This window comes from Rhinolophus ferrumequinum, chromosome 26 (genome assembly GCF_004115265.2).
Source record: "Rhinolophus ferrumequinum isolate MPI-CBG mRhiFer1 chromosome 26, mRhiFer1_v1.p, whole genome shotgun sequence".
NCBI classification, from domain to species: domain Eukaryota; kingdom Metazoa; phylum Chordata; class Mammalia; order Chiroptera; family Rhinolophidae; genus Rhinolophus; species Rhinolophus ferrumequinum.
The window spans coordinates 28,628,325-28,642,733 of NC_046309.1; the positions used below are offsets into that span (position 1 = coordinate 28,628,325).

The 14,409-nt window shown below is 33.5% G+C and overlaps 1 protein-coding gene across 3 annotated transcripts in view; it reads right to left on the reverse strand.

Annotated features, from left to right (window-relative positions):
* Positions 1 to 14,409, reverse strand: part of FOXP2 (forkhead box P2) — a 606,662-nt gene that overhangs the window by 508,502 nt on the left and 83,751 nt on the right. Inside the window, exon 3 of one of the 3 annotated variants that reach the window (XM_033099057.1) lies at positions 8,154 to 8,217. The exons of the other annotated variants lie outside the window; for them this stretch is intronic. The gene's annotated coding sequence lies outside the window, so the exon portion shown is untranslated. The remainder of the gene's footprint in view (positions 1 to 8,153; positions 8,218 to 14,409) is intronic. 3 annotated transcript variants of the gene reach the window in all.

A 14,409-nucleotide genomic window follows, 5' to 3' on the forward strand; every position in this document is an offset into this window, starting at 1 on the left:
AGAAAAAATTACAAAAGGGGGGTGGCTGGTTATCTCAGTTGGTTAGAGTGTGGTGCTGGCACCCTGTTTCCCCAGGGGTGGAACTTAACCGGACAGTCGGTTCTGGTGCGGCTTTCAAAGCAGAAATTAATATAAGACCGGGTCTTATATAATGTTATATAATATAATATGATATGATGTGATGTGATATGTATGATATGATATTGTGCAGGACCAGGTCTTGTATTGTATGGGACCAGGTTTTATATTAATTTTTGCTGTGGGGGACGCATTGGAGCTGGTTGTCCAGCTAGGTCTTATTTTCGGGGAAACATGGTAGTACCAAGATTTCCGGTTTGATCCGTACATGGGCCATTGTGAGGTGCACCCTCCTTAAAAAATAAAAAATAAAAATAAAATAAAAGTAATAAAGTAGACTTAAAAAAAAATAAATTCCCTGGAAATCATGTGCTGATGTCAGCACATTAGAAAAATGTATTTGGGGCAGCCGGTTAGCTCAGTTGGTTAGAGCGCGGAGCTCTTAACAGCAAGGTTGCCAGTTCGATCCCCACATGGGCCACTGTGAGCTGCGCCCTCCACAACTAGATTGAAACAACTGCTTGACTTGGAGCTGATGGATCCTGGAAAAACACACTTAAATAAAAGTTTTTTAAAATAAAAAAATAAAAATAAAAAATAAACATAGAAAAAAAAAGAGCAGAGGACAATTTACTAGATATCAACTCAGATATCAACTCACAGCATAAATAGGGATAACTTGTGACAACAAAAAACTTAAAAGATGGGGGGAGTAAAAGGGAATGGAGATAAGAAGCATGCTGAAGAAAAAGATTACTGTATATATGAAACTTTCTTTTACAGAAACTCAACGGTAAACACTCAAAAAAAAAAAAAAAAAATCCAGAACTGAGACAAATGACATTAAAAAAGAGCAAAGAAAGAGAAAAGAAAAATCATAGAATACCACCAAACTAAAATAACAGACAGAAACAAAAACTCAAAGAAGTAATGGAGAGACACTGAGCTACCAAATACAAAAGATAAACTAAAATGGCTATAGGAAATCCTCGTATATCAATCATAACCCTAGTTGTAACTGGATTGTACTCACCAATAAAAAAGCACAGAGTAGCAGATTGGATCAAAAATCCAAAACAAAACCGTATGCTGTCTTCAAGAGACACATCTCAGTTACAAGGACAGACACAGTCTCAAAGTGAAAGTGTGGAAAATGATACTCAAAGCAAATGGCATCCAGGGAAAAGTGGGTGCACCCTACTTATATCTCAAAAAAACAGACTTCAAGATAAAAAATGTAAAAAGAGACAAAGATGGACATTTCATGATAAAGGGGACTATACAACAAGAAGACATAACACTCATCAATATATATATGCTCCCAATCAGGGAGCACCGAAATATACAAAGCAACTACCAACAGAACAAAAGGGAGAAACTGACAAAAACACAATCATAGTAGGGGACCTAAATATGCCATTGACAGCTATGGATAGACCATCCACATAGAAATTCAATAAGGAACTATCAGCCTTAAGTGACACATTAGACCAAATGGACATAATCAACAGTTACAGAGCCCTTCATCCTAGAATATTAGACTATACATACTTCTCTAGTGCACATGGAAATTTCTCAAGGAGAGACCATATGTTGGGACACAAAACTAGCTTTAGTATTAAGATTTAAATCATACCAAGTATATTCTCTGATCACAAGGCTTTGCAATTGGAGATTAACTGCAAAAAGAATGAGGGAAAGACCACACATATGTGGAGATTAAACAACATGCTACTAAGGAATGAATGGGTCAAAAAAGAAATAAAATGTGAGTTTAAAAGATACTTAGAAATAAATGAAAATGAAAATACATCGTATCAAAATTATTGGGATGCTGGGAAACACTATTAAGAGGGAAATTTATATCATTACAGGCCTACCTCAAGAAACAAGGAAAAAAACAACTAAAAAACCCAATATTACATCTTAAAGAACTAGGAAAAGAAGAACAAATGAAATCGAAAGTCAGCAGAAGGAAGGAAGCAATAAAAATTAGAGCAGAATTAAATGAATAGAAAACAAAAAGATAATAGAAAAAAATTAATGTAACAAAGAGCTGGTTCTTTGAAAAGTTTAATAAAATTGACAAACCCTTGACTAGACTCACTAAGGAAAAAAGAGAAAAGACACAAATAAACAAGTTCAGAAATGAAAGAGAAGTTATGACGGATACCACAGATCATATGAGAATGCTATGAAGGACCATATGCCACTAAATTCAATAACCTAGAAGAAATGGACAAGTTCTTTGAAATCTATAACCTTCCCAGACTGAATAACAAAGAAGAAGAAAATCTAAATAGGCCAGTCAACAGTAAGGAAATTAAAACAATCATACAAAATCCCCAAAAACCAAAGTCCAAGATCAGATGACTTCACTAGTGAATTCCACCAAACATTCAAAGATGATTTAATACCTGTCCTCCTCAAAATCTTCCAAAAAAATGAGGAAAAGGCAATACTACCTAACTCATTTTATGAGGCCAACATTACCCTGATAACAAAACCTGGTAAGGATAACACACACTCACAGAAAACTATAGACAAATACCTCTGATGAATAGACACAAGATTCCTAAACAAACTACTAGCATATCAAATACAACAATACATTAAAAAGATTATACATCAAGAGCAAGTGGAGTTCATTCCAGGGGCACAATGATGGTTCAACATATGCAAATTGATGAAGGTGATAAACCACATAAAACAAAAATAAAGATAAAAAGCATATGATTATATCAATATATGCAGAAAAAAAATTTGACAAACTACTGCAACCATTTATGGTTATAATACTTAATAAATTGGGTATAGAAGTATAATACTTAATAAAATGGGTATCAGTATAATAAAGACCATTATGACAAACCCTCAGCTAATATCATATTTAATGGTGAAAAACTGAAAGATTTTTCTCTAAAATTAGGAACAAGACTAGGATGCCCCCATCACCACTGTTATTCAACATAGTGTTGGAAGTCATAGCCAGAGCAATCAGGCAAGAGAAAGAAATAAAAGGCATCCAAATTGGGAATGAAGAAGTTAAATTGTCACATTTTGCAGATTACATTATTCTTTATATAGAAAATCCTAAAGACTCGACCAAAAAAAAACTATTGGAAACAATAAACAAATACAGTAAAGTTGCTGGATACAAAATCAACGGACAAAAATCCATTGTGTTCCCTACATACTAATAATGAAATTTCAGAAAAAGAAATGAAAAAAACAATTCCTTCTGCACTTGCAACAAAAAAGAGTAAAATACCAGGAATAAACTTAACAAAGGATGTGAAGGACCTATATATTGAAAACAATAAAACGTTATTGAAATAAATTGAAGAAGACACAATGAAATGGAAAGATGTTCCTTATTCATGGATTGGAAGAATCAACATAGTTAAAATGGCCATATTATCCAAAGCAATATATACATGTAGTGCAATCCCCATCAAAATTCCAAAGGCATTTTTTCAAGAAATAGAACAAAAAAAACCACCTGATTGGTATAAAATCACAACAGACCCTGAATACACAAAGCAACACTACAAAAAAGGAACAATGCTGGAGTTATCACACTCTCTGACTTCAATTTATGCTACAAAAGAGACAATAATCAAAACAGCATGGTATTGGCAGAAAAACAGAAACACAGACCAATAGAATAGAATTGAAAACCCAGAAATAAACCCACATATATATAGGCATATAGTTTTTGACAAAGGAGTCAAAAACATACAATGGAGAAAAGAGATGCTCTTCAATAAATGGTGCTGGGTAAATTGGAAAGCCACGTGCAAGAGAATGAAACTAGACGGCTATCTGTCACCATGTACCAAAATTCACTCAAAATAGATCAAAGACCTAAATATATGACCTGAAATAATAAAATGCATAGATGAAAGTATAGGTACTAAACTTATGGACTTCGGGTTCGGAAAGGATTTTATGATTTCGACCACAAAGGGAAGGGAAGTAAAAGCAGTAAGAAATGAACGGGACTACATCAAACTAAAAAAGCCTCTGCACAGCAAAAGAAACCATCAATAAGATAAAGAGGCAACCAACCAAATGGGAGAAGATATTTGCAAACAGCACTTCCAATAAGGGACTAATAGCCAAAATTTATAAAGAAGTCATACAACTTAACAAAAAAACAAACAAACAATCCAATTGAAAAAATAGGCAGAGGACCTAAACAGACACTTCCCCCAAGAAGATATACAAATGGCCAACAGATACATGAAGAAACACTCAACTTCACTAGCTATTGGGGAAATGCAAATCAAATCTACAATGAGATATCACCACATACCTGTTAGAATGGATATCATCAACAAAACAAATAATAACAACTGTTGGAAAGGTTGTGGAGAAAAAGGAACCCTCATACACTGCTGGTGGGAATGGAGATTGGTGCAGCCACTATGGGAAACAGTATGGAGGTTTCTCAAAAAATAAAGCATAGAATTACAATAAGACCCAGGAATCCCTCTCCTGTGTAACTACCGCAATAATCTGAAAACATTTATCTGGAAAAATATATGTGCCCTGATGTTCATTGCAGCATTATTGATGGTGGCCAAGACATGGAAACAACCAAAATGTCCTTCGATAGATGGTTGGATAAAGAAGATATGGTACATATACAGAATAGAATATTACTCAGTCACAAGAAAAGATAAAATACTGCCATTTTCGGTAACATGGATGGATCTTGAGATTATCATGCTAAACAAAATAAGTCAGACAGAGAAAGTCAAGAACCATATGACTTCATTCATATGTGGGATATAAAACTGAAAGCAACATAGGAACAAGACATGAACAAAGAAACAGAAACTCACAGACACAGACATCAGTTTAGTGGTTACCAGAAGATAAGGGGGAATGGGGGTGGTAAAAGTGGGAAAAGGGGATCAAATATATGGTGATGGAAGGAAAACTGACTCTGGGAGGTGAACATACAATGCATTATATACAAGGTCAGACAATTAAGTTTGCAAACTCATCCTAGAAAAAGTGCTACATACCTCATTGCTGAATATCATTATGGTCACCTTTGAAGTACTCCCTTTGGGAAGCTATGTGCTGACACCACCGCCTAGTTCACCCTTCAAAGCAATTTTGGAACTCTTTCTGGAATGGCCATCAGAACTGTCATCATATTACCTTTGATGTCCTGAATGTCATTAAAATATCTTCTTTTCAATATTTCCTTTATCTTCGGGTAAAGAAAGAAGTCATTGCAGGCCAGATCAGGTGAGTAGGGAGGGTGTTGCAGTACAGTGATTTGTTTGCTGGCCAAAACCTCCCTCACAGACAGCGCCATGAGAGCTGGTGCATTGTCGTGATGCAAGAGCCATGAATTGGTGGCAAAAAGTTCAGGTCGTCTAACTTTTCCTGCAGCCTTTTCACCACTTACAAAGAGTAAACTTGGATAACTGTTACAAATTCATACTGAATAATCCCTCTGATATCAAAAAAGGTTAGCAACATCACTGCAACAAGTTCACAAACTTAATTGTCAGAGCTTTGTAGATGATCTTTTATGTAAATGTACCATTGAAGCCTATATAGTTTTATTAACTAATGTCACTCCAATAAATTTAATTTTTAAAAATTTTCAAAAAGAAAAGATAAATACAGGTATGTCCATGTAGTACTCTTTGGAATAGTAAAATAATGGAAAAACTACCAAATTGTTCATCTACTGAGAAAGGGATTTAAAAATAACCATGTTTTATTCAAACCATGGACTACAAAGCAGTTAAAAATAATGAATTCTTATCCATGAATATGGCAAAAATGAAAAAAGACAATCTCAGTGTTGGCAAGTTGTGGAGCAACATGAACTCTCATACACTGAAGGTCGGAGGGTAAATTGGGATGACCAGGTTAGAAGACTGCATGGCAGTGTCCACTAATGTTGACACTAAAATACAGACACTAAGCTGACAGGATGGCATAGCTACAAAAATTCTACTCTTAGCTACACAGATATGCATGATATGTAAAGGATATGTACGAGAATCTTCAGAGTAGTATTATTCCTAATAGCCAAAACCATCAAAACAGCTCAAATGCCCCAAAATAGAATGGAAATAGATAAATGGTGGTATATTCATGTAATGAGATACTAGATAGCACTCAGGATAGACACTTAACTACACACAATAACATGGAGAAAGCTCATAAACCTAATTTTAAGGAACAGAATCCATAAACAAAAGACTATACGAGGTGTGATCAAAAACTACGGTGAATATTTAAATTTTAAAAACTTATTACAGTAAAAGACACATTGCCATTAATTCCCTTCAAAATACTGCCCCTTTCTTTGAACACACTCATCCCATCGTTCTTGCCACTTTCTGAAGCTGTTCTGGAAGTCCTGTTTCGTGAGTGTCTTTAGGTGCGCTGCCGTGGCTGCCTCAATGTCCTGCATCATTTTGAATTTGAGGAAGAGCTGGAAGTCACAATGTGCCAGATCCGGTGAATAAGGTGGATGAGGACACACAGTAATGTTTTTATTTGACAGAAGTTGCCACATACCAGAAGTGATGTCTGACACCGAGCATCGTCGTGATGGGGGATGATTTACAGCACACTTTAAAACACATCTTCTCTGTAGCTCACACCTGACTGACTGCACAGAACAGGTTGAAACTTGTCACACACTTACTAATGTTCGCTGCACTGCTTCCTGTATTGAAGATTCCTGCTTTTCTGTTGGATGGCACTTGGCAGCATCATTCACCGTATTTTGTGATCACAATGGAGAGACTGTCACACATCGCTTCTGCAATTTCTGTCCAATAAAAACATTACTGTGTGTCCTCCTCCACCTTATTCACCAGATCTGGCACCATGCCACTTCTGGCTGTTCCCGAAAGCCAAATGATTCAGGACATTGAGGCAGCCACGTCAGCACAACTAAAGACACTTTCGAAAGAGGACTTCCAGAACTGCTTCAGAAAGTGGCAAGAACAATAGTATAAGTATGTTCAAAGCGAGGAGGAGTATTTTGAGGGGAATTAATGGCAATGTGTTCTTTACTTTAATAAATTTCTTTTATTTAAACATTCGCCATATTATTTAATCATACCTCGTATACTAAATGATTCCATTTATATAAATTTCAAAAACAGACACAACTAATCTATGCCATTGGATGTTAGAATATGGTTTCCTTGGTTGGGGGTTGGGAAGAGACAGTAACTGAAAGGTAGAAAAAGGATAGGAAGCCACACCTTGAGCTGGGTACTGATTACACATATATGTTCATTTTGTGAAAGTTCATCAAGTTTTCTAAATGCAACTGCAAAAATCATAAATGTACAATATGTACTTCAATAAAAGCTTATTTTTTAAACATCTAAGAAATTCAGACCTGTGTATATCAACATGGATAAATCCCCTAAACACAATTTTGAAAGAAAAATTTTTCGGAAGGATAGATTTCATATGATGCCACTTATATAAATTTTAAAATCACAAAAACAAGTGGAAGAATATAAATACAACCTCAGTATAGTAAATATCTCCAGAGAGAGTAAAAGGGGTAAGATGAGAGCATATATGTTTTACTATGTTTGTAGCATTGTTTTTCTTAAAAAGAATGAGTAGGATCTGAAGAAATACAGCAAAACTTTTAATATATGTCAAATTTGGTATTTGGGTACCTATTGTGTTATTTTCTGTATGTTTACAAAATTGTAAAATAAAAATCTTAAATCTATCATTTTGGATTCTAGAGTAAAGGGACTCTTTAAAATAATTTTCAGTGAAAAGCATTTGTAACCAATTTGCCCAGATTTACAAATGCTTTTGTTATAGCTCATCTGGGATGACTGATGAGTGTTTATTTTAGGTGAAGATTTGAGGTCTTAATACATTTGCTACCTTTCAGACAAACATAAAATATATTCCATATATAGAAAAATAGTACACGCTTAATTGCAAAGAAAGATAATTTAGGCCTTTTAAGTTGTATAATAATAAAATCGTTAAACAGTTAAGAGAGTTCAGCAGAAATGACCCTTAGGTCAATATCTATGGAGAATACATACCATCCAGCTACTTTTTAATACCTGAACCAAGACCAGTTGATTGTTCCTTCGTTGTTCCAGAGGACTATAATGAAAATGGAGCACGTAAGTAGTCATGTTTGCATGGGTAGAACTGCCAACTCTACAAAACCAGATCATTGATACACCCATTAAAAAAGTTAATTGATCCAGGAATACTCAGTCCCCTGTCCCAGATATCACTCTGCATCATTAACTTGGAAGTGGACTCAATGGATAACACACTAGTTCTTTGAAGACATTTGGAGATTACCACCTATTTATTTTATGTTTAACAAGAAGTTTTAAGGACCCATCTTGTCCTTAAAACCTGAGGAAGTATAGAGAAAACACAACTTTTAACTATACAGTTTGCTTTTTATTTTTATAATCACTTAAAACCACGAAGTAAGGATTTCTGACACTTAGCTTGATAGATTTTTATCCTTGCACTTAAGCATTCTGTTTCTGTGTTACAAACTTCCCTTTAGTATCTGAGAGCAGCTAATTCGTTAAGACTTGAGGCAGTCATTCAGCAGTCACAAGACACAAATTCAGATAAGATATTTAGGCAAGATATACAATTTGCTTTTGCTAAAAAGCCTACATCATTACAAAAGAACATGGAGTATTACACCTCATTTTGTTGAATTACTGTTCTACAAAGATTCAAATCAGTTATGAAGACAGTTGTACAAAGCTGACCCAAGACTAGAATGTTGCTATTTAGTAAAAACTAAATCATATGAACATCAATTTTCCAAAAAGATTCAACTCCTACCATGAATTTTTGTCTAGTTAAAACTGACACATCTCTTTTCAGACATTTAATAAATAAATAAATTATCCTGTTTACCATACTCTCATACATATTCTCAAGTTGATCGATGGATATCTTTTTGAACTTTAATCAAAATGTAGTAGAGTATCATTCTCTGAAATACATGTTGAAGGTAAAAAGAACTTCTATTTCCTTCTGAGTATTTGCTTTAAAAAGCATAAATATTCTTTAGATCTTCTATTAAGAATTTATAAACATTCCAGGTAGGTTAACATAAAGTTATAGAAATACTAAAGCACAAAGAAATATATTTTTAAATATTTCCATGTAGTAATAGAATCCATATTTCCTGAACTCCAGCATTATACGCTTTTCAGAAGAATTCTTTGCTTTGGAACTTAACAAATCGAATAAATGGCTACATATAGCACATTGCTGTATATAATGCATATGCATATACATACCGGGGGTGCAAAAAAAATGTATACACATTTTAAGATAACATCTCTTAAAATGAGTGTACATTTTTTGGCACCCTGTGTATACATATACATATATAGATAGAGGTATAAGACAGTTAGAGAGAGATATACAGATGGATATAAATACAGAGAGAGAAAGAGACAAAGATAAATATACATAGATGTGCATATAAACATATACATACAAACATGCACACATATTTATTTATACACACACACCCCTACATACAGAGGGATTAAAGGGCAAGAGAGGGACCATGACCCTTAGTTAAGTGCCTGCTGCATGCCAGGTATTTTTTTATATTTGATTATTTAACCTCATATAACGCTACAAGAAAAGTTTTTTCATGTGCAAAACTTATGCAACATCAATTTGAAAAAAAAACACATGTGGCAGAGCAAATGTTTGAACCCAGGTCTGTCAAATGTGCATGCACGTGCACACACACACACACACACACACACACACACACACAAAGCAAAAATGAGATTCTTTCCTCCATGGTATAAAATAGGCTTTAGATAAATTCTAAGTATTTCTTTGTGTCTGTCTCTTCAATTTAGAAAAAATAAAATTCATTCTGGCACTATGAATAAACATCGTTGTTTTTCAAACAAAATCTGATTTTATGCCCCAGATTTCAATATGGCAAAGGAAAAGTTACTACAAAGATAATTCATTGTTGAATACGTTCAAAATGTAATTTTTTCGTAATCTGGGTTTTGTCCAAGACAAACGAAAATCATAGATATTTTACAAATGCCAAGTTTTCAGAAAAACAAACAAACAAACAAACAAACAAATAAACATTCTCCCTAGACATCTGTGGAGCCTAGCTATATCCAGAGACTCAAGACAGGGACATTTTTATATTTCATTTTTATGAATAATAAATTCCTGTTCTTGTTAATGTCAACCAGTTAAAATTATATTCACTCCATGGACTATTAATCAATAAAATATGAAAAGAAAGAAAGAAAAATGTAAGGAGGAAAAAGAAAAAGGGAGGAAGAAGGAAAAGAAAAAATTTAAAAGAACTAGAAAGAAGTCCATATCTGCTATTTTTAAACTGAAAGTATATTTGAAAATTTCTATTCAAAGAAAGAATACAAAGAATATCTGTGTTTTTCATTTCTTGTGTAACATACTAATGTTAAAATTAATGAATTAAAGTCCCACCTAAGTGAAAAAGTGTTTCTGAGGACGATAGACAACTGCATGAAATGTAGTAAAATTTAAGGTAAGAAGCTACAAATGATTCAGTAAAGGTGAATAGTTCATTACTATAGAACAGGTTGTGGTTATATTATAAAAATATTTATGTTTAAATTCAAAACCGAAATATCTATCTTAAAGTAAAGGTAAGTTTATGCTAGGTAAATAATGTCATACTGATATTTTCCCTCCCCTAAAACTCCCGAGCTCCACCTGTTCATCCTTCCCTCCCCCATAAGAAGCCCTGGCATCCACTAATGGTTTTACTGTCCCTATAGTTTTGCCTTTTCCAGAATGTACAGGATGTACCCTTTTCTGATGGCCTCGTTCACTCAGTGATATTCATTTAGGGTTCCTCCATGCCTTTTTGTGACTTAATAGTTCATTTCTTTTTGTCACTGAATAACAGTCCTTTGTATGGATGTATCACAGTTTGTTTAGCCATTTACCTATTGAAGGACCTCCTTGTTGCTTCCAAGTTTTGGCAGTTATGAATAAAGCTTCTTGTGCAAATGAATAAACATTCTTGTGCAAATTTTTGCATGGACATAAGTTATCAGCTCATTTGGGTAACCACCCCAGAGCACAATTGCTCTATATGGTATATGAGTCCATATGGTATATGGACTACATGGTATGTATTGTATTTTATGTATGTTTAGCTTTGTTAATAAATTGGTGAACTATTTTCCAAAGTGACGCTATTCCTACCAGCAATACGTCAGTCCTTGTTGCTCCACATTACTGGCAGCATTTGGTATTGTCTGCATTCGGCATTTGAGCCATTCTAATAGGTGTGTATAGTACCTTAATTTTGAAATTTGCTAATTAAATAAATATCGAGCATCTTTTAATATGCTTATTCACCATCTTTAGATCTTCTTTGGTTAAATATTTTTTAACTGGGTTATGTTTTTATATTGTTGAATTCTTTGTATGTTTTGGATACAAGTCCTTTATCAGACATATTTTACAAATACTTTCTTCCAGTCTGTGACGTGTCTTCTCATTCTCTTAACAAGTGTCTTTCTCAGGCCAGAAGTTTTTCATTTTAATGAAGTCCAACTTATCATTTTTTTTTCTTTCATGGATTGTGCTCCTGGTGTTTTATATAAAAAGTCATCACAAACCCAAAGATTACTTAGACTTTCTATCTTATCTTGCAGCAGTTTTATAATTTTGCATTTTACACTTAGCTCTATGATACATTTTGAATTCATTTTTGTAAAAGCTATAAAGTTTGTGTCTAGATTTATGATTTTTACATATGGATCTCCAGTTGTTCCAGTACCACTCTTTGAAAAGAATGTCATTCTCCACTGAATAGCCTTAGCTCCTTTGTCAAAAATCAGTTGACTATACTTGGGTTTAATTCTGGGCTCTCTATTCTGTTTCAATGATACGTAAATTATTTCATCAATATCATATTGTCTTGATTAATGTAGCTTTATAAAATGTGTTGAAGTTGGAGAGTGTCAGTCCTCTGAATTTGTTCTTCAGAACTGTGTTCACTATTCTGGGTCTTTGCCTTTCCAAATAAACTTAAGAATCAATCAGTTTATCAATACTCAAAATAATTTGCTGGGATTTGACTGGGATTGTGTTGAATTTACAGATCAAGTTAGGAATAACTCAATCATAATCATATTGAGTATGCCTATTCATGGACATGGAATATATCTCCATTTATTTAGATCTTTGATTTTCTTTCATGAGAATTTTGTAGTTTTCCTAGTATTGATGTCATACTCATTTTGTTAGATTTATACCTGTGTTTCTCCTTTTGGTGCTAACATAATGGTATTATAGTTTTAATTTCAAGTCCCAGATGTTCATTGCTGACATACAGGAAAGCAAATGACTTCTGTATATTAATCTTGTTTTGTGCAACCTTTCTATAATTGTTTATTATTTCCAGGAGGTTCTCTAGGTTGATTCTTTGGGACTTTCTACATAGACAATAATGCCATCTGCAAATAGACCATTGTATTTTTTCCTTCCCAAACTCTATGCCTTTTATTTCCTTTTCTTCTCTTACTTCCTTAGCTAGGACTTCCAGTATATTAAATAGGAGTGGTGAGAAGGGATATCCTTGCCTTGTTCTTGATCTTAGCAGAAAAGCATCTGGTTTCTCATCAATGGCTTTTCATAAAGCAAATATCCATGCAACCACCAGCCTGATGAATAAATAAAATGTTGCTGACATACCATAAACTATGGGAGCCTCCACTCCAATTTCTACAAGTTTACTATTTACTTCTCTTGTAGTCACTTCTTACATCACTAAACACTATAGTCTAGTTCTGGAACTTTGCATAAAAAAAATCATATAGTATTGTTATTTTGTGTTAAGGCTTTTTTACTCAACATTATATTTATGAGATTCAATCATTTTATCATTTTATACTTTAGCTATTATCATTGCTGTAGAGCAGAGGGACAGCAAAATTTTTCTGTGAATGACAATATTTTCCAATCCTTCAACCTCAAACCAATAAATGAGTGTTCACTGCTAACCCATCAAACTTAAATAACATTTTAAAGTATCATCACACTTTTCAACAATAAAATTTGAATTTTAAATGAAGAGCAATTGCTTCCTGTCAGTAAAAGTAATGATGTTTGTGGTCTTTCACCAAAGTGTTTCTATCTAGTTCAATGATAGAAAAATTTGAACTGAACCTCTAAGACCAAAACCAACAAAATTACTTTTTAATGTATAGTTTCTGCTAAATTCAAGAATCCTAACTTACAATTATTTATTGTCAAGAATGGCCATAGTGTTTTGTGGCTTTATCAGAAAGTTCCAAACAATGAGATTAAACATCAACCTAGAAATTATGGCGATTTCTCCCTGCAGACTTCTGTGTCACTACAGATGGTATATCAGTAAGAATACCACCTTCAAAGCCTGTAAAGATTCATGTTTCAATTTTGGAGATAATTCGGGGAATGTATGCTTTGGTTGTATTCAACTCTAATAAGCATTAATTTTCTACTGCATAATTCAAAATTTTTAAAATCAAAACAATACTCTATCACTGAGTTCTTTCCAGGAGAAATGAAAAAGTATCAATTGTTAAGTCAAAGGTCTGACAGTTAAGTCATTACATCACATATCAAGTGCCTTATCACAAGGATGATGCACCAGGTAACTTCCAGATAAAAGTGGTGATGACGAGAAATTTCTTTCTAAATAATTTTCCTAAAACAAACATTGCCTTTAATTACTACTCTTTCTCCCAATTTCTGAACAGCAACTGAGTTCTGTGTTTCTATATAACTATTAACACACCTCTTTTAAATTCTTCCTAACAGGAAATCTGTCTTTCCAGTACACTGAAATGACAAAATTTATATTTTTGTAGTAAATTACAAATATGAATTCAGTCCAATTCAGTTTCACCATACAAAAAAAAAAGGATTTAATATCTCTTACTGGAATGTGGATTTAAATCGAAACAAAAAGATAGTCTTATTCTCAGATGTGAAGAAAAAAAAAGAACCACAGTTTAGAGCAAAAAGGGAGTATGATGGCACAATTACATATATTAAATCAAAGGAAGTTACCTTGTTTTTATCAGAATACTCTCAACATTCTTAACATTTCTCTGTCAGTAGATAAAATTAATCTATTTTGCATTAAATATTATTATTGCAAAATATCACCTTATATTATTAGTTAGCAAATGTTAACACAATGTTAACAGAATATACATAATAGAAATATAAAAGTTACCAAGCAAAACACTATAAAATTTATAGTGAAGAAAAAATCCC